The sequence below is a fragment of the Bos taurus genome, chromosome 1, assembly GCF_002263795.3.
Source record: "Bos taurus isolate L1 Dominette 01449 registration number 42190680 breed Hereford chromosome 1, ARS-UCD2.0, whole genome shotgun sequence".
Taxonomy (NCBI): Eukaryota; Metazoa; Chordata; class Mammalia; order Artiodactyla; family Bovidae; genus Bos; species Bos taurus.
Window position 1 is genome coordinate 47,407,174 of NC_037328.1, and position 21,177 is coordinate 47,428,350.

The window sequence follows — 21,177 nt, forward strand, 5'->3', positions numbered from 1 at the left end:
CTTCTCTGGTGGTTCAGAGATTAAAACATCTGCCTGCAATGTGGGAGACCTGGGTTCGATCCCTATGTTGGGAAGATCCTCTGGCAGAAGGAAATGGCAACCCACTCCAGTATTCTTGCCTGGAGAATCCCATGGATAGAGGAGCCTGGTGGGCTACAGCCCACCGGGTCGCAAAGAGTTGGACACAACTGAGCGACTTAACCTTCACTTTCACTTTTCTTCTTACTCTAGTAGAAATGACTTTTAAAAACACTGATTGCTTTGCAGACTATAGGTCTAACAGATAATTAACATGTTATGTTTTTATGTTTATTATCAAATAATATGTTTGTTTTATATTGCATTTTAATTAATGTAACATGTTTAAGTTATTGTTATGTTATTTTCTATCTCTCTGCCTCTCCTACTAGAATGTGAGAGATCCATTGGGTTGGGGACCTTTACTTAATTTTGTCACTTAAGTGTTCCAAGTGTCTCTACAGTTTATGCCATTTTATAGATATCTACTAGGTATTTGAAGTACATTGAATAAATATATAATTATATTCTATTATGTGGCTTATATTTCTAATTTGTTTTGTTGTATTTTATGATATTGAAGATTTTTTTTAATTTTTATTTGATGGTTTTAGTAATTTAACATTCCTCATTTTGCTGCCCTCCCACTCTCAACAAATTTTAAAAAAAAAATTTTTTTTTTACATGTGTTCCCCATCCTGAACCCTCCTCCCTCCTCCCTCCCCATACCATCCCTCTGGGTCGTCCTAGTGCACCAGCCCCAAGCATCCAGCATCATGCATTGAACCTGGACTGGCATCTCGTTTCATACATGACATTTCACATGTTTCAATGCCATTCTCCCAAATCTTCCCACCCTCTCCCTCTCCCACATAGTCCATAAGCCTATTTCTATACATCAGTGTCTCTTTTGCTGTCTCGTATACAGGGTTATCATTACCATCTTTCTAAATTCCATATATATGCGTTAGTATACTGTATTGATGTTTTTCCTTCTGGCTTACTTCACTCTGTATAATAGGCTCCAGTTTCATCCACCTCATTAGAACTGATTCAAATGTATTCTTTTTAATGGCTGAGTAATACTCCATTGTGTATATGTACCACAGCTTTCTTATCCATTCATCTGCTGATGGACATCTAGGTTGCTTCCATGTCCTGGCTATTATAAACAGTGCTGCGATGAACATTGGGGTACACGTGTCTCTTTCCCTTCTGGTTTCCTCAGTGTGTATGCCCAGCAGTGGGATTGCTGGATCATAAAGCAGTTCTATTTCCAGTTTTTTAAGGAATCTCCACACTGTTCTCCATAGTGGCTGTACTAGTTTGCATTCCCACCAACAGTGTAAGAGGGTTCCCTTTTCTCCACACCCTCTCCAGCATTTATTATTTGTAGACTTTTGGGTCGCAGCCATTCTGACTGGTGTGAAATGATATCTCATAGTGGTTTTGATTTGCATTTCTCTGATAATGAGTGATGTTGAGCATCTTTTCATGTGTTTGTTAGCCATCTGTATGTCTTCTTTGGAGAAATGTCTATTTAGATCTTTGGCCCATTTTTTGATTGGGTCATTTATTTTTCTGGAGTTGAGTTGTAGGAGTTGCTTGTATATTTTTGAGATTAGTTGTTTGTCGGTTGCTTCATTTGCTATTATTTTCTCCCATTCTGAAGGCTGTCTTTTCACCTTGCTAATAGTTTCCTTTGATGTGCAGAAGCTTTTTAGTTTAATTAGGTCCCATTTGTTTATTTTTGCTTTTATTTCCAATATTCTGGGAGGTGGGTCATAGAGGATCCTGCTGTGATGTATGTCAGAGAGTGTTTTGCCTATGTTCTCCTCTAGGAGTTTTATAGTTTTATAGTTTATAGTTTTATATGCAAGGATTCTTCAATATCTGCAAATCAATCAATGTAATATACCACATTAACAAATTGAAAAACAAAAACCATATGATTATCTCAATAGATGCAGAGAAAGCCTTTGACAAAATTCAACACCCATTTATGATAAAAACTCTCCAGAAAGCAGGAATAGAAGGAACATACCTCAACATAATAAAAGCTATATATGACAAACCCACAGCAAACATTATCCTCAATGGTGAAAAATTGAAAGCATTTCCTCTAAAGTCAGGATATTGAAGATTTTAAATATTATTTCTTTACAAGGTTAAATTTTATGATTAGGCTTTTGCTGTCATAAGACATCTTTCCATAATCAGTATCAAGGGTCTTATTTTCTTTTCTAAAATTACTTACTTTTTATTCTTTATGTGGAAATTTTAAAAAATGGGACAATTTATTATTTTTCGATATGGTAAATCAGTTGTTCCAAGAGTATTGAATGTACCCTTTTCCTACTGACTTTTGTGCTACAAAATCTTGTACCATATTTCTAGATAAGCATTAGTCTTATTCTGTTCATTTTTTTATGTCTATCATTTGGACTTCCCTGGTGGCTCAGATGGTAAAGTGTCTGCCTACAATGCTGGAAACCTGGGTTTGATCCCTGGGTTGGGAAGATCCCCTGGAGAAGGAAATGACAACCCATTCCAGTACTCTTGCCTGGAAAATCCCATGGACAGAGGATCCTGGAGGGCTACAGTGCATAGGGTTGCAAAGAGTTGGACATGACTGAGCGACTTCACTTCACTTCATCATTTGGCTAATGCCACATTGTCTTAATAACAAAAATTGCGTTTTCTTTTTCTGTTTTCCAAAGCTATGTTAAGCCAGTATTCTTGAATTTTTACTCTTTGATGATAATCTGAGAAATACCTTGCCATTGTTTATGAAAAGCTCCTTTAGAATTTCATCAGTAAAAAACTATTTTCCCAGTATTCAATCTTCCTAGCTTCCTATTTTTAAACTTTTTCATTGAGATATAATTGAAATATGTTGATTTCAGGTGTAAGCATAATGACTTATACTTGTATATATTGTGAAATGATTGCCATAGTAAGTTTAGTTCACATCCATAACTACAGAGAGTTAGTTTTTCCCTTTTGATGAAAGCTTTCAAGATCTACTTTCTTAGCAACTTTCAAATATACAGTACAGTATTATTAACTATAGTCTCCATGCTGTACGTTACATGCTGTGACATTTATTTTATAACTGAAAGTTATACCTTTTACTTCTCTCCAACCATTTTGCCTTCCCTCACCCCCTGCCTCTTGGTAATTTTCAATCTGTTCTCTGTATATATAAGTTCAGTTTCTGTATTTGTTTTTTAGATTCCACTTTGAGATCTTAGGTATTCACTTTCTCTGACTTACTTCACTTAGCAAAATGCCCTCAAGGGTCATCCATGTTGTTTCAAATGGCAAGATATCCTTTTTTATAGCTGAATAACATTCTGCTGCATGTATGTATATGTATGCATGTATGTATGTGTGTGTATATATATATATATATATATATATATACACACACCAAATTTTCTTTATCCATTCATACACTGGTGAACATCTAGATTGTTTCATGTCTTGGCTACTTTAAGTAATGTTGTGTGAATATGAGAAGTGGTGGTGCTGGGTCATGTCCGACTGCGACGCCATGGACTATAGCCCACCAGGCTCCTCTGTGCATGGGATTTCCAGGCAAGAATACTAGGGGTGCATATATCATTTCAAATTAGTGTTCTCATTTTCTTAAGATAAATACCCAGAAGAAGAATTACTAGATAATTTGGTAGTTTAATTTTTTGAACAATCTCTATAGTGATTTTACCTTATTTACAATTCCACCAATAATGCACAAGATTCCCCTTTTTACCTCATCAACACTTGTTATTTATTCTCCTTTTGTTGATAGTTATTCTAACAGGTACGAGGTGATTGTGGTTTATATTTGCATTTCCCAGATAATTAGTGATGTTGAAAGTCTTTTATGTACCTGTTGGCTATCTGTATACCTTCTTTGGAAAAAAATGTCTATTCAACTCTGTCCACTCATTGCTTTCTTGCTGCTAAGTTCTTTCTATATTTTGGGTACTACTCTTATCAGATATGGCTTGCAGGTATTTTCTCTTGTTTGGTAGTCACTTTTTGTCGATGGCTTCCTTTGTTTGCAGACTCTTTTTAGTTTGATGTAGTTCTGCTTGTTTTTGCTTTTGTTGCCTTTGCTTTTGGTGTCAAACCCAAAATCATTGTCAAGATTGATGCCGGGGAGTTTATTGCTTATGATTCCTTCTATGAGTTTTATGGTTTAGCATCTTACATTCAAATCTTGTATCTCTTTTGAGCCAATTTTTATGTGGGATGTAAGATAATGGTCCAGTTTCATTCTGTTGCATATTACTATGCAGTTTTTCCAGTGCCACTTATTGAAGAGTACATCTTTTCCTCATTGTACATTCTTGACTCCTTTGTTATAAATTAATTGATCCTATATGCATGTTTTTTCTGGATTCTTTATTCTGTTCCATTGATATATGTGTCTGTTACGTCAATACCATATATCTTAATTACTATAGATTTATAATATAGTTTTCAACTATCTCCATATTTTCTCTCTACCATAGGTTTTCTTTTGAGGTTGCCAATTATTCATTTAATTTTACCCAAGCATTTCTTGATTATATGTTGGTTAAATTATTCCTAACTACTTATAGTATGTGTTGCTCTAGCTAAGAGTATTTTCCTTAAATCCTACTACATTTAAAAAAAGACTTTATTTTTTAGAACAGTTTTAGGTTTACAACAAAACTGAGAGAAAGGTACAGAGATTTTTCTGACTTTCTGCCCCCATACATAAATGATCTCCCCCGTTACAGACATAGATCACCAGGATTTTCCCTTTTTTCTTTTTAACCAAAGATGAATATACATTGACATATAATAATTACCTGAAGCTCATACTTTGCCTTAGAGTTCACTCTTGTTATGGTACTTTTTAATGGGTTTGGACAAATAAGAAGTGGACTGTATCCATCATTGTAGTATCATAGAGTATTTTCACCTAAAATTCCTCTATGTTCTGCCTATTCATCTTCTACTTCCACTCTGGTACCACTGGTCTTTCCTCTTATCTTAAGTATTATAATCTCCAGAATGTTTTGTAGTTGGAATTATAGAGTGTATAGTCTCTTTAGTTTGGCTTCTTTCACTTAATGATATGCATTTTATGTTCCTCCATGTATTTTCATGGCTTGAGAACTTATTTATTTTCAGGACTTATATCTGGATTTATCATGGTCTTATTTATTTTTAGTCCTGTATCTGGATTTATCATGGTCTTTTTTTTAAATTTAATTTTATTTTTAAACTTTACATAATTGTATTAATTTTGCCAAATCATTCACCTTCAGAAGTGTATCTTGGTTGGTTCAACATTTTAATGCTTCTGATTGGTATATTCTGGTCTGCCATGGTTTCCCAAATCATTTTGGGTATAGCAACTTTCTTCTTCAGAGTCATTTAATACCTTCATGATTATAGGATAAGATTGTATGGGTCTCTGTTTTCTATTGGGTCTATATTGGCAATTTATTGAAGATTTCTGATTTAAAAATTACTTGTTCTGGCTCCAAACATCAAGTAATAAAATGTATTCAGAAAAACCCAAGTCTCTGCTCAGAGATACTGATCTTTAGATATTATAGACAAACCAGAAATATATTGATGAGTTTCAAAGCCAAAAAAAGTGGATTTGTATTCACAAGTCTGTCTATTCAGTTCCCAAATATAATATGATAATTAAAATATTAACTATACTTTATTGACTTTTATCTGATGATTGAGTATTGAGTTTTAATTGTGGTGGTTTGATTTCATGTTAAGCTTGATATCAGGTCCAGACATTTTATTTGTTTTTAGTAAACAAAACTAGAGATGAACAGTATTTCCAAAGTGAATTAGCATTCGTGACAACAGAGATACTATAAACTGTCAATTTTTAAGAAAAGAAATAGCTAAATAATGGAGATGGACAAAAGGCTTTTTCTTAGTTCCTGTTGGAAATGAGATTTTCATGTGGCATTTGAGATTGGGATATCATGCATAGTTGATAATGTAAGGGGACACTGCTAATAATTTGGAGAGTCTATTTCTGTTATTGCTTGATTCAAGACATGGTGCAATGCCCAAATACTGCTCAATCACTTTCTGTGTTTCTCCCTGATGAAAGTTGCTCTCAGTGGATAAATCGTTAGTCAGGTCTGAGAATAGTTGCAGCTGCTATGCATATTTAAATACTGCCAAGGAATGAAATTGCCAAATTGGACAGAAACCTGGTTTTTGTACCTTTCTGTACATAGAGAATAAATCATTTTCCAGGTTATTCTGTTTCAAATTGTCTACTCAACACCTGTGAACAACATAAAGAGAAGGAGTAGTAGACACAGATAATGTTTACTCTGATGGTGGGAGCCAGAATTTTGTAATCCTGTCATTCTTTGGAGAGTCTTCATGGTCTTGCAGAAGATAATATTTTTCTATTAAACAGAGAATACATAGCAGTCTTTTTTTAATAGATGAATCCGATCAGTGAATATTTAAAAATTTCCTTTCATTCTACCTTCTTCTTATCATCACTTTTCATTATTTTGTAATTTCTCCCATTTTGAGGGGAGGTTTATCTAGTTACTGAGGTGGTGGGAATTTCCTGTATTTGCATTTTTTAAGTTTTAATATTTTAATATATTTTGGAACTCTAACTTACATGAAAAGATTGGTATTTGGGATTGTCCAGAATTATTCCTAAAAGGCAAGTGCCTGCTTTTAAACATTTTTTTGACTTGTTTTCTACCCATTAATTGGCTTTTTACTTCTCTGACATTAGCATCGTTAATGCTTTCCCCTTTAGAATAGTAATTCTTCTTTCCTTTTGTCTTAATATCACTAAAATAAACTTTCAGTTCAGTTCAGTTCAGTCACTCAGTCGTGTCTGATTCTTTGCAACCCCATGAATTGCAGCATGCCAGGCCTCCCTGTCCATCACCAACTCCTGGAGTTCACTCAGACTCACGTCCATCGAGTCAGTGATGTCATCCAGCCATCTCATCCTCTGTCGTCCCCTTCTCCTCCTGCCCCCAATCCCTCCCAGCATCAGAGTCTTTTCCAATGAGTCAACCTTTTGCATGAGGTGGCCAAAGTATTGGAGTTTCAAAATAAACTTTAGACATTATCATTTAAAATTCTAAAAACAATTACTTTTCTATCAAAAATAAAATATTAGGTGAAAATAATGCTTAGACTTCACTATTTTCTTACTTAGATAGCCAAATAATGTAGAAGGTGCTCTTCTTACTGATTCTGTAATCATAAAAGCTGTGTTCAAAAAGAATCAGTGGCAGAAAATTGAACTAAATGAAAAAAACCTCCTCCAAAGATTTAATGTACCACTTTTTATTGTGATTGAGTAGTATATGAAGGTGTAAAAGCAATGATTTGAAAATTTTGCTCCTCAAATAAGTATCACATTGTTACTGGTATTCATTCCAGTTCTTCCCTTATTTATGTGTCCTCCCTGTATCAATTCTGGCTTCCTCCATTTTTTCGGCCCTTTACTTGTAAAGAATGAGTTATTTGGTTGGCTTTGGGACATGTTAATTAGCTGCACTCAATTCTAGACTGTTGCCTGATTTGTCAGTCTTCACTGTTTTTCCTGTAAATGGGAATTAAGAAATCATCAGAAAAGAGTAATTTTTAAAATCTTTTTATTTTGTGTTGGAGTACAAATGATTAACAGTGTTGTGATAGTTTCAGGAGGATAGCAAATGACAAAGTGTGATTATTTAGGTGAATTGTATTGATATTTAGCGTCCTCGTTAAGGAACTCAGCTGTTTACTATCACTTACATAACTTGTGATGATGGTTCATTCCTATAAGTGTTCTCAGAGGATTCATTTTCCAAAATTCATTGGCAAAAATGGTAAGTTCATTACATATCTGAAATTACTATAAAAATGCATAGTTCTAAAAGAAATTACTTTGTCTTAGTCTTTATGATTTGATGACTCGGTGAAACACACTTTGTTTGCTCTCAGAACAAACCCAAGAATCTTCTAATATTTCCTTAATAGCAAGCATGAAAGAGATAAGTGAAATGAAGATGGAGGGAAAGACGATGACAATGAAGAAATATTTTTACTTTGTACGAAATTATGTGATAATGGCATTTGAAAAAGACTGCCCATTTCAAATATTTTTGCGGAATTAATGTCGATGACACAGGCTTGGAAATTGTGACTGGCCATCTAAATTTTCTTTGTAAATGAGTGATTTATTTAGGCTTTTAGCATATTAAAATACTTGCCATATCCATGCGGGATAAGTGTGCTTTGTCATTGCAAAACTCAGCTTGACAGAACTCTATATTTTATGGGGTCAATAGTAGATGCTATGGTTTAAAAGGAGCACAGAGGAACAAGATTTAAGGTCCCTGTCTTGGTTATTGCTCTATGGCTGTTCCTATGTAGTAAATAGGACATAAGTAAATATTGACATATGACATGTACTGAGAGTTAACTTTTTTCCAAGTAATATGCTAAGTCTTTACATGCATTATCTTATATAGTGTTAACAAATTGCAGATGAGCAAAGAGAAAGAGGTTCAGAGAGAAGTGACTTACCAGATTCATGGAGATTGTTAGTGCATTGGAGAGCTGGAATTTTACCTCAGGCAGTCTATTCCAGAGCCCTCATTGCCTCTTTGCACACCAGTGGGTAGGCTTGGAACTGCCAATATTGACCAGCTCTGTTGCCGATCAGGTTTCCATTGTACTTTGAAAGAGCACCACCAGCCTCTGTCAGAGCATGCTCTTGAGGATACTACTACGTTATAACATACGGAACAGATCCATGTTTTCCTTTGTTAGACTAATGTTTAGGAAAATAAAAGTCAGTTATATCTAGGTAAATTTCTTAGGAAAAGTAGCCAAACCAATAATGTCATATCTATTGCCTTTTTGTATTCTAACTTTGTGAAGGGCTTCCCTGATGTCTCAGTTGGTAAAGAATCTGCCTGCAAAGCAGTAGACCATAGCTCAATTCCTGGGTCAGGAAGATCCCCTGGAGAAGGAAATGGCAACCCACTCCAGTACTCTTGCCTGGAAAATCCCATGGACAGAGGAGCCTGGTGGGCTACAGTCTTTGGGAGCATAGAGTCAAACATAACTTAGTGGGTAAACCATCACCATCAACTGAAGCAAACCCTCCTAAATACAGTCATCATTCTTTCCTTCATAATAGCAATCTTATATTAAACACACATGTATACACTTGTATTCAATGGACTAAATTTTCAAAACTGGGAATACTGTATAAAGCTTTATTCTCAGTATAATGAGAAAAAAATGTAAGTGTTTTTTTTTTAAAGAGACAAACGGTAGGAAAGTAGCTTTAGTTGGAAACTTTTTCAGGCAGAAACACTTACCTTTTTGGATTGTGTATATATATATATATATTTTGTTTGTTTGTTTGTTTTAGAAAAATGTATATACTGTTGAAACTCCCTATTACAGCTGAATAAGTCATGTGCCTGTTTATCATTAGACTTAGTATAGCTACCGTGTAACATTCATTTCCAATAATGTAATTAACAACTTATCTATGTTAACATACTAATCTAGACTCTTCATGAGCAAAAGACTGTGCACCTCTAATGCCTTTAACAGATTCTGGTTTAGGGTAAGCTTTCAATTAATGTATGTTAAATTAGTAAAACATAGCCATATCATATATAAATGAGTATTTATATATTCCTTTTAGTTAGGGGATTCCATCTTGTGTAAAAACATATGGTAAGTTAGGAATAATTGTATAACAAATAATAATTATTATATATTTGATTGCAACTAATTGTAACTTACACTATATGTTAGAGTATATAATTTAGGGATTGTCTTTATTTATTTTTTTAAAGGCTTGTAAGGCCCTGCTTTGCTCATTCTAGTCTTTCTAAGGGAACTAGATACAGATACAGATAGGATAAAGACCACATATGCACACAAACATATAATTCATGTTTAATACCTCAGAGCAAAGGAAAAAATGATTTACAATACTACTCAGTTTTCTTAACTATGGTAAAATACTCAAATTATAGTTTTAAAATGACTCAAAATATTCAAACAAGTTGATTCCCCACATAAATAATCTTAATGGTCTGAAATATGTAGCATTCCTCTCTCAACCCTCATTGTCCAGTTCACCTATTTTTCATTTTGTCGAACTACCTATTACAACACCATGTATGAAGAATAGGTCAGATACTAGGGAAGTGCTTGTATTCTGGATCAGGTCTTTTTTTTTTTCTGTTTTGAGTTGAGTAATTCTGCAGTATGAATGTTGTTACAATGAGATAAGTCACTTGAAATAGGGCCCAGTTACTGCCTTGGGTATATTCATGATGTGTACATGAATGTGTATAGCAACAAAGTGGCTCTTTGTTTTATATTCACAATTGATGCTATTTTGTTACTACAAGATGAATCGTTGTTTTAATACTTAAGAATTCATTCAGGCATGTTCAATCGATTGGAAATGTCTTGAAGAGCACAGAGCTTTTATTTTGTCATTTCTAATTTTTAAAACATGTTTTTGATGAAGTGCTCCAGATCAGCAAACAATCTTAAAGACTGATGGCCTCTTAAATGCCCTGAAACACAACCGTTGGAGGATGATTGCTCCATGAAATCCCAACTCTGTTTTGGAAAATAAGCTTTTAGAAGCCATGGAAAGAAACATTGTTTTAAAAACTCTCTAGCACCCTTTGAGTCTTTGGGGTTCCTGGAGGATATGTACCTTTCCCTCTCCCTTCTTCCATTCTTCCTTTTATGTATTTTTTTCAACAAATCGATTGGGCACTTAACATATTTTAGGCCCTATGCCACATTCTGGAAATGCAAGTCTGAAAAAGACACAGTTCCTATCCTTTAGGGTCTTATAATCTATTTAGTAAGATGAATAACTAAGAAGAAAATCCCCAGTAGAGCATCACATGCTCACTGGTAGATTTTACCTGTTATTTAAAAAACTAAACACTTACTTCAAAGGCTTTACCAAAGGTATGTCCCATATAAAAATTGTTGAAGAGCCTAGCAAACATATCTTCAAAAGAAAGGTAACCTCTTACTATAATTGAAAGCTAGGTTTTACAAAACTTTGTCATAATTTTAATGAGTAAAATCTCAATATATTTGTACATTTTTGTTGTAGTATAGTTGATTTACAGTGTTGTGTTTCTGTTGTACAGCAAAGTGAATCAGTTATACATATGTCCATTTTTTTTTTTTTGACCCTTTTCCCATTTAGGTCATTAAAGAGTATTGAGTAGAGGTCCCTGAGCTATACAGTCAGTCTTTATTATCCATTTCATATATAGCATTTTGTGTATGTCAATCACAGTCTCCCAGTTTATCCTTCCCTATCTTTCCCCTTCGGTAACCATAAATTTCTTTTCTGCATCTGTGACTCTCTGATTTGTAAAAAAGTTCATTTGTATCATTTTTTTAGATTCCACTTATAAGAATGCTATATTTGTCTTTCTCTGACTTAATTTAGTATGGTAATCTCATCTAGGATCAATATAGATCCATTGGTGTTGCTGAAAATGCATTATTTCATTCTTTTTTAAGGCGGAGTAATGTTCTATTATATACATATGTGTGTGTATGTCTTCTTCATCATACCACATCTTCTTCATCCATTACTCTTTTGATGGACATTCAGGTTGCTTCCATATCTTGACTGTTGTAAATAGCTGCTATGAATATTGGGGTGCATGCATCTTTTTGAATTAGAGATTTCTCTGGATATATGCCCAGGAGTGGGATTGCTGGATTGTATGATAGTTTTATTTTTAGTGTTTTAAGAAACATTTATACTATTCTTTGTAATAGGTCCTACACTGTTGGGGCAAAAGCTAGATGTTTTAATAACATGCCTAATGAGGAGAACTTTTTTAAGAAATTGCTAAATCCTGAAGATCTCTCTTCTCTGAATTAACACTATAGGAATGAGACTAGGTTGTGGTATATAGAAACAACTGACATAGCAGAATATTGAATCTGAAGTATTTTCAGCCCTGCCCATGCCACGCTAGTACCCAGTATCTACGCTGTAGTCTTCCATGTGGAGATTAAAATGGTTCTTGGATATATTTTTAGTTTTATATTGTCCCCTTTGAGTCCTTGTTTATGCACCATTTATGAATTTTTACACCTCTTCAACTTATGGTAAGAAGTACACATAACTAATGGTTATGGTAATCAATCTCAAATTCTGGATACGAGCTGATTTTTCGTGTGAAAAATCAGGAAAATTTTCTTTAGGAGATGCTCAAATATTTCTAAAAGCAGTCCTCAATTGTGCATATTTGTTTACTACTTGGCATCTAATTTGAAATTTCTAAAAAGAAATTATAATCAGTCTACTTATATCCCAAGATTTGTGAGGTGGGATAAGAGAATTCAAGAATTTCTTTTCATGTTGCATTAATCTGTTATTATGAAATGGGCTTTTAAAAGTATTTCCCTGAATTATATAAGCATTTAAAATGTGTAATAATCCTCACAATAAAACTGATATTTAACCACTAATAGTTTTTTAACATAGGTATTGGTATTCATATATGTTTTTTTCATAATGGATATCATACTGTATATAGATAGTGAAGTCACTCAGTCGTGTCCAACTCTGCGGCCCCATGGACAGTAGCCAACCAAGCTCCTCCGTCCATGGGATTTTCCAGGCAAGAATACTGGAGTGGGTTGCCATTTCCTTCTCCATGTATATACACAGTATTAATTTATTTTTTAAAATTAGAATGAGGTTTTTTTTCCTTATCTTAAAGAGTCCTATTTAATGTCCACATTACATTTATGATATGGTTCATTTCACATATCCTGGATTTTTAAAGTTGAATCCATATTCAAAATAGTTGATATTTTATTTCATTATTTCAAATTTTCTATACACTCTCCTCTCCCCTTTGTAATCTGATCTTTTGCCAGAATTAAGGAAACACCCTAATCTTAACAAAGGTCAGTCCTTCTTCCACCTGTGCTCCAGGTGCCATCCTATACCATCTTCTAAGGTTATTAATCCTGAAATTTCTTCTGCACCATCAATTACTTCCCATTTATTATACTCATTGACATAGAACATTTATTAAGTTCTTCCATCTATAAAAAAAAACAAAACTTGCTTATTTTGAAATATACCCGCATTTCTTTCCTCCCTTTTATAGCACAGCTTCTTCATTGAATTGTCATGTAGTTTTGTTAACTTTCTCATCTGCATTTTCTCTTCATCAAATTCGGCCAGACTTCTGCTCTTCACTAGCCCACTGAACCTGCTCCTACTAGACCACCAGTGATCATGATGTTACCAAATAAGTGACCCCTGCTCAGCTCTCAAATTACCTCGTGACTAGGCTCATTCTCTCTAGATTGACCAGTTCCCATTTTCTGAAAATACATACTATTCTCGGTTTCTTGAGGCCAGTGGATTTTCTCTTGACTGCTCTCTGCCCCCGACCCTGCCCCTGTCCATCTCCATTGCTGGCTGCTTTTCTAGATCCGTTTTTAGGATTCAAATTTGTTACCATTTCCATCTCTATTTATAACCTCCTCTAGAAAATCTTATCCACTTCCATGCCTTAAAATACATAAGTGCTAATTAACACTCCAGGCTTGATCTCTCATCTGAACTCCACACTCATAGCCAGCTGCTACTTTACATCTCCACTTAAATATCTTGTAAATATCTGAAAGTTAACATGGTTAAAGGAAATTTTCAGTCCACAAACACCTCTGGTTATGTACTCCTCAGTAATATTGTCACCAGCGACTGGTTGCTTAAACAAAAATAACAATAACAAAAATAATGGGTACCAACTGACTCCTCTCTTACCTTAATCTCCAAGACCAATCTGCCAGGAAACCTGCCATTTGGAGCTCAAGACCATTCCAAAATATGTAATTCTTTTCTATGACTATCTTTGTCTCTCTCTACAACTCTACTCATTGGTTATCTAGTTTGCTTCCTTGGCTTCTTATAATTCATTTATAAGAGTTATCCTTATAAAACACAGATGACACATTTTTCATTCATCAGCTAAGCTGCCTTCATTGTTCCCTGTTGTATTTACTCAGAAGATCCAAAGTCAGTACTCTGAGCATTTGGATCCCAAATTAATCATATCTCGAATCCCCTATGACTTTTTCTCAGATAATTTTTCTTGCATTTACTTTTTCTAGCCATACTGTCACTTTTCTTCTTCTTGCTCTTACTTTAACATGCTAACTTTTATAACCTTTATGTCTTTCCTGCATGTGGCCTGTGTCTCCTTTTCATATTGCTGGCTCCTACTTTTTATTTATTTCTCAAAAAATGTTACTTCTCCATTAAGTCTCTCCTTTAATGCTTAATAAAAAGCAGCTCCTCAGTGTCTCTTGCATTATCTGGTTTTATTTTCATCACAAAATTAATACTGCCTTATTTATTCATTTATTATAATGAAACATTTTTGTGTTTTATGAGAATGTAGATTCCATGAAAGCAAGGATCTACCTTAAATAAAATGATTGAGTTCTAGCCAATTGTCTTTTAGGAAGTTTGTACCTATATTAGGGTTTTCAGAGTTAACAAAAAATAAATATAAGACTACCAGTTAAATTTGAATTTTAGATATAGTATTTTAATTTGAATAGTATTTTAATATTAGTATCTGTTTTATGCTGTATTAAGACACACTTATACTAAAAAATTACTCACGGTTTTTCTGAAACTTGAATTTGGGCATCTTTTATATGACCTAGCACTAGCAATGCTATCCTTTATGCACTCCCAATAAATGTGGGTAAAAATATTGTGGTCCCCTTTTACCATCTAGAAAATACACATACACATATCCAACACCACCCCCAACCCAGACACTAGACCACTAAAATTAACAGAAAAGTCAAGTGTGTACTTAGATTATAGTCTGTTTCACAAGATATAACTTTTATTTCATTGAGATCCAGCTTGCAGCCCTAGTGGTTCTGTATAAGTCACAGGTGCTCAGTACGTCTTCCTCATATCTAAGTATGAATATTGGTTGGATCATAAACTTGTGTTGATTGGAATGGACCTGAGGAAATATCTTTCTCCCTAGATAAGCAAGTGGAGAAGGAATTGGGAACCCACTTCAGTATTATTGCCTGGAAAATCCCATGGAGGAGATGCCTGGCAGGCCACAGCCCATGGGTTCACAAAGAGTTGGACACGACTGAGTGACTAACACAGAGATAAGAAACTACGTAGAGGGACTCTGATTCTGACTGGGATGTGTGATATGGGATGGAAAAATGACTCAGGGGCCTAGCATTTGTGGAGTCCAGAAAACATTAGAAGAACTAGAGTCTGTGGAGTGTTAGGTCACTGAGTATGCTCAAAGAAAAGAAAAAAAACACAACCTTTGGGATGGTAGTTTGTGATGCAGAACTTCCTAGATATTCATGAAATACTTTGCAAGTATTTTTGGTTTTTCTTTAAAGAAATTTAATCCTATAAAGAGATATGGAAATTTTTTTTTTAAGAACAGCTAGTAAAGAAATCTCTTGCGTTATCAGCACATAGGTCTCCTCGGCGGAGAAGGCAATGGCACCCCACTCCAGTACGCTTGTCTGGAAAATCCCATGGATGGAGAAGCCTGGTAGGCTGCAGTCCATGGGGTCACGGAGAGTTGGGCACGACTGAGCGACTTCACTTTCACTTTTCACTTTCATGCATTGGAGAAGGAAATGGCAACCCACTCCAGTGTTCTTGCCTGGAGAATCCCAGGGACGGGGGAGCCTGGTGGGCTGCCGTCTCTGGGGTCGCACAGAGTTGGACATGACTAAAGCGACTTAGCAGCAGCAGCAGCAAAGAAATAATCATGCTTAACGTCAACTAAAACTTTCCTTTTGCTGTTGTGTTTTTGTGTTATTGTAAACTCATATAAGAAAGATGCTGACTAAAATGTGAGAATGATATCAAAATGTATTTTGTCATGTTTTTCTCCATTAATCCACAATAAAGCTCTAATGTGTTAGGAACTTGAAAGGGAAATATAAAAACCTGGGAACCACATTACATGAAATGACAACATGGAAAAGTCTGAAATAGAAAAGGATTCTCCTTAGGGGGTCTTTGCATTTTAAAAGCCTTAAAATTAAAATTGCTGCAAGTGATTTTCATAAATAGCTGAAATTTTGAGTTTATACTAGATTAGAGGCGCTGAATTAGGTGCTGAGAATATCCTGACTATTGTCCTCAACCAGAAAGGCTTCACTATTTCATTTAGCATTTCCATAAAATGGTAAGAACTCAGAAAATATTACACTATTTGTTGGCCACTGCCTTTCTATCATCTATAAGTAAAGGTAGCAGGGTTTGTCATTATCATGAGAAAAGAAGGAAAGTACAAAGAAGCTACAGAGCGCCTGGCCTCTCCAGTTTGTAACTGTTTACCCTTACATTCAGAATTACAGAATAGGTAATTATATTTCAGTTCCCTGTTTATTAGATAGTAGTTGCAATTGTTAATATACTTTGAACAGTATATTAAGTGTATATGTTTTTATATTTAAACTAGTATCTGAAAAGATAAGCTTTCTTTTCCACTTATATCTAAATGAATGTTGTATAGTAAAAACCACCTTCCAGAAACCCTCCATGAGTTCATAAGTAGTAGCTAGTGACCGGTTCCTCTTTTTCTTTATACCTTTATGTATCATAGTATTCATATTCAGGGTACTAAGGAGCTAAGTCTCTGGTCTTAGAAAATGTGGGCTTGAAATCTATTATTAACCACATGTTGGTAATAGCTATAATTCACAATGTTTCAAACATTATAAGTCTCAATGTTTATTTGTTACATGGAGATGTGATTAATGAGAAAAGGTGAATATCTTAATAAAAACACTTATTACTTGATAAGTGCTTGATATGTGAAGTAGGAATCCAAAAACTAATACTTTACTTTCTTCTTTTCGCAAGGAAATGTCCTACAGCCACTACACCTTCTATACATTATTAGGTGCCTGTTATGTGCCAGACAACATATAATTGCTTTTTATATATTGTTTTGTTTAATCCTCACAATGCTTTTATGAAATAGTTTATGCTATTTTCATCATTCCCATTTTACTAAGGAAGAGAGTGAAATACCGAAATTCAAAGAGATGAGTCATTCTCAGGCGTATCTTACTCTGCTTTGGCATTCTTATCCATCAGGTGTTGTAAAATGTGAGCCTACAATCATTTTAGATATACATCACACTAAATACTCTATCTTTCCATCACCTGTATTTAAATTCAAGGATTCAAAATGTCTTAACTGCCTAAGTATAATGTCCTGTTAGACTCTGTGGAAAAATACACTTCTGACTAAGAGTTTCTGTCCTCACGGAACTCAAAGTTCCGTGGAAGCAATTTATTAGTTCCAACAGCAAACCCATTGATTAAAGAATGAGGTTTATTCTGTGATCACTAGAAGAAAACAACAATGTTGTATTGTTTTGGGCTATTAGAAATTAGAAATCGTTAATATAGATAAATTGCCATGACATGCAGCTGAGAACTTATCCACATGCAAATAAATTCTGGTCATCAGGGCAATTTACTGATGTTAAAGCAACTCAGATAAAAAAAAATAATGGATAAGAAATTTACTCAAAGAAATAACCATAAATTCAGATACATAAAGTTTCATTTTCTTCATGGAATTTCAGGAGGAGGTCATAAAATTTAGACCTGAATTTATTGGCATTTAATCCCAATCGTAAGAACTGGAAGAAAACTAAAGCTAGTTTGATTCTGTTTTTGGTAAATGTTGGACTTTTGAGATAAGATTGTTTTTTTTAACACATGAAAATCAAATGTTCTCTGATTAGAAGAGAAGCCCCAGACTGATATATTAATACAATGTAATTAGAAACTTGATAAACTGGTAAACTTTGCACAGCTTAAACTAAACCTCATACAGGACAATAGATGGGGAATGAATGCAGTTTTCTGCTGTCATCTCTATGCTGTTCAGGGCCAGAGTACCAGAATTAGTTTAAGTTTGAAAATAATGAGGGGTATTAGACTGAGTGACTTTAAAATATTGAGAAGTATATATTCACGTTATGAAGCAGAAATTCTATTTTACAAATTGTAATAAGAACTAGATTGTCAAGTAAGCATTTGGAATAGTCATTTATTTCAAACAAGATGTTTTCACTTTCAATATAGTACAGTGGTCTCCTTCCTTTGTTGGTTGCCTAGAATATTACCTACTTGATTTTGTGCATAGTTACAGACAATGATTTATCTACCCTTCTTAACACAGAAATTTGATTATAAATAAAAGAGACAAAAATACCTCTGACAGGACCTTTGACCTGTCCTTTCCTACCCACCATAATATTCAAGTCTCCATTAAAGACTAAAAACAGTTTCTGGCTAAATAGTAACATAGTTGAATTTTAATTAAACGTGTCAGAATATTAACAACCATACTAGCTTTTTGTCTCAATTTTATTTCCCAGGATGCTAAGTACTATTTGTCAGTTGTTTTGCAATTGCTCAAAACATGTGGTAAACTAATTTTTGGAAATCTACCTTTACAACTGGAATCATGTTTACTTGAGTATTCAAAATTGTGGTAAATCTACCATAATATATACTTTTAAATAGGAAAAAGGTTACATAATATATGTTAGGGAAAAATTATAATTCTACACCTGAATATATGTGTGTGTGTGCTGTGGAAAATATTTTGGATGGATAAATACAGGAATATTAACTGTAATTTGGGAGAGTGGATTAGAAAATGGAAAGATATCTAAATTTTACTTCGTATTTCTTGAAATTATTTTAATTTGAAAAATGTGCAACATATAATTGAGAAAATTGATCAATGGAGTTATATTTAAAGAAATACATAGAAAGGAAAAATGCAAAACAGAAAAAAGCCTTTCTTTCCACAGGATACAAATACCACATTGACTCAACTTGGTTCGAGATTTTGTTAGCAGGATATAATTTTTAATTTATGAGTAAAATGTTATCAACATTTCTGTGTGATAGTATTTCTTGGTGTATGAGGTTGCTAAAGGCTATACTGTAGGATATGTGGGCTTGAAGGTGAACTAGATAACATAAAAGGGTGTGGTAAGCTGAATGCATTGAAGTATAAAGTCATTGGATCTTGTCATTTTATTTTATATTTCTGATGATTTCCATGAATTTATTGTGCATGAAGAAGACATTTCTGAAGTAGCTTAGGTAACACTTCTGATTAAGTGTTTTTTGTTTGTTTGGCTCTGTCAAATCTTAGTTGCAGCATGTAGTATCTAATTCCTTGACCAGGATTAGTCCGTGGATCCACTGCATTGGGAGTGAGTAGTCTTAGCCACTGGACCACCATGGAGCTCCCTGATAAGAGGTTCTTTTTAAAATTAACTTTTTATTTAATTTTAATTGGAGAATAATTGCTTTACAATGTTATGTTGGTTTCTGCTGTAAAGCAGTGTGAATCAGCTATAAGTATACATATATCCCCTCCTTCTGGAGCCTCCCTCCAGCACCCTGCCATCCCACCCCTCTAGTTTATCACAGAACACCAATCTAATTTTTCTGTGCTACACAGCTGCTTCCAGCTAGCTTTCTATTTTACATATGGTAGGCTACAGTGCATGGGGTCACAAAGAGTCAGACAAGACTGAGTGACTGGGGCATGCAGCAAGTGTGTGTATTAGTCATTTTAAATAAGTCTTATTATGCAGAACATCTCATACCATTTTCTTTCCTGATACATATTTTGCATTGGTTCTGTTATTCTTTTTGGACACTACTGTCTTATAATTATCTTTTCTAATGTCAATATGTAGTACCTTTTGTTTACAATTCAAACAAAATTTGAGTTGAAGTATTATGCATTTATGCTAGAAAAAACTTGTTTTTCTATAGCCATTTATAAGTTTAAATAACAGAAGAAACAAAACAGAGAAACTACCTTCATGACTATTGAAAAGATACTTTTTGGACATAGCAGAATATAGGATTAGGGTTCCCTAAGAAACCATCTCAAAGTGAGAGATGAATTGTACTAATTGGTGGTCCAAATATTGTTGCTCTGTTGCTGTCATGTCTGACTGTAAATTCGTGGACTGTAGCCTGCCAGGCTCTTCTATCCTCCACTATCTCCCATTTGAGTCAGTGATGCTAACCATCTCATCCTCTGCTGCCCCTTTGCCTTTTGCCTTCAGTCTTGCCAAGCATCAGGGTCTTTTCTGTAATCTTCAGTAATTATGAATATTTTCTTAGTGAAACCTGCCTCAGGTAATGTTATGGATTGAACTGTGTGCCTCCAAAATTCATGTGCTGAAGCATTAATCCCCAAGGTGACTATATCTGGCAATAGGGCCTTTAACAGGGTAATAAAAGTTAAAGTGAAGTCGTAAGCACGGGGCCCCAATTTAATGGAACAGATGTCCTTATAAGAAGGAGAGGAGACACCAGGATGTATGCATGCAGAGGAAAGGCCATGAGAGCTCAACAAAAAGCAGCTAGCTGTCAGCAAGCCAAAGAGACCTCATGAAAAAATCAAACCTGCTGACCCTTGGTCTTGGGCTTTGAGAGTTTTGGACAGAGGGAAATTTTTTGTTGTTGTTTAACCTGCCCAGTCTGTGTTACGGTAGCTCTGGCAAATAACATGGATACCTTGAACTGAACTTAAACCAATGGATTAGAGCTTCTCATATTTGGATTTCAAATGAAGTCTGCTACAGAGGAATACTTAAGACATTATCATTAAATAAAGGGCTGCCATTAAAAAATGCCAAAAAGCTAGGTAGCTTAAGCAATGGAAATTTATAGTTCCAGTGTTCTGGAGGCTAGAAGACTGAAATCAAGCTATTGGCAGGGTTGGCTTCTTCTGTGTCCTGTGAGGTAAGGTTATAATTCAAGGCTCTCTCCATGGCTGATTTGCATGATTAACTTCATGTTCATATGACCCTTTTTCTGTAGGTATTTCTGTCTCCAAATTACCCATGTTGATAATGACACCCATTATATTGAATTAGGTTCTACTCTGTTTGCTTTATTTTAACTTTATTATCTCTGCAAAACTTCATTTCCAAATATGATCACACCCTGAAATCTGAGGTTAGGATTTCGATTTATTAATTTGGGGATCACAA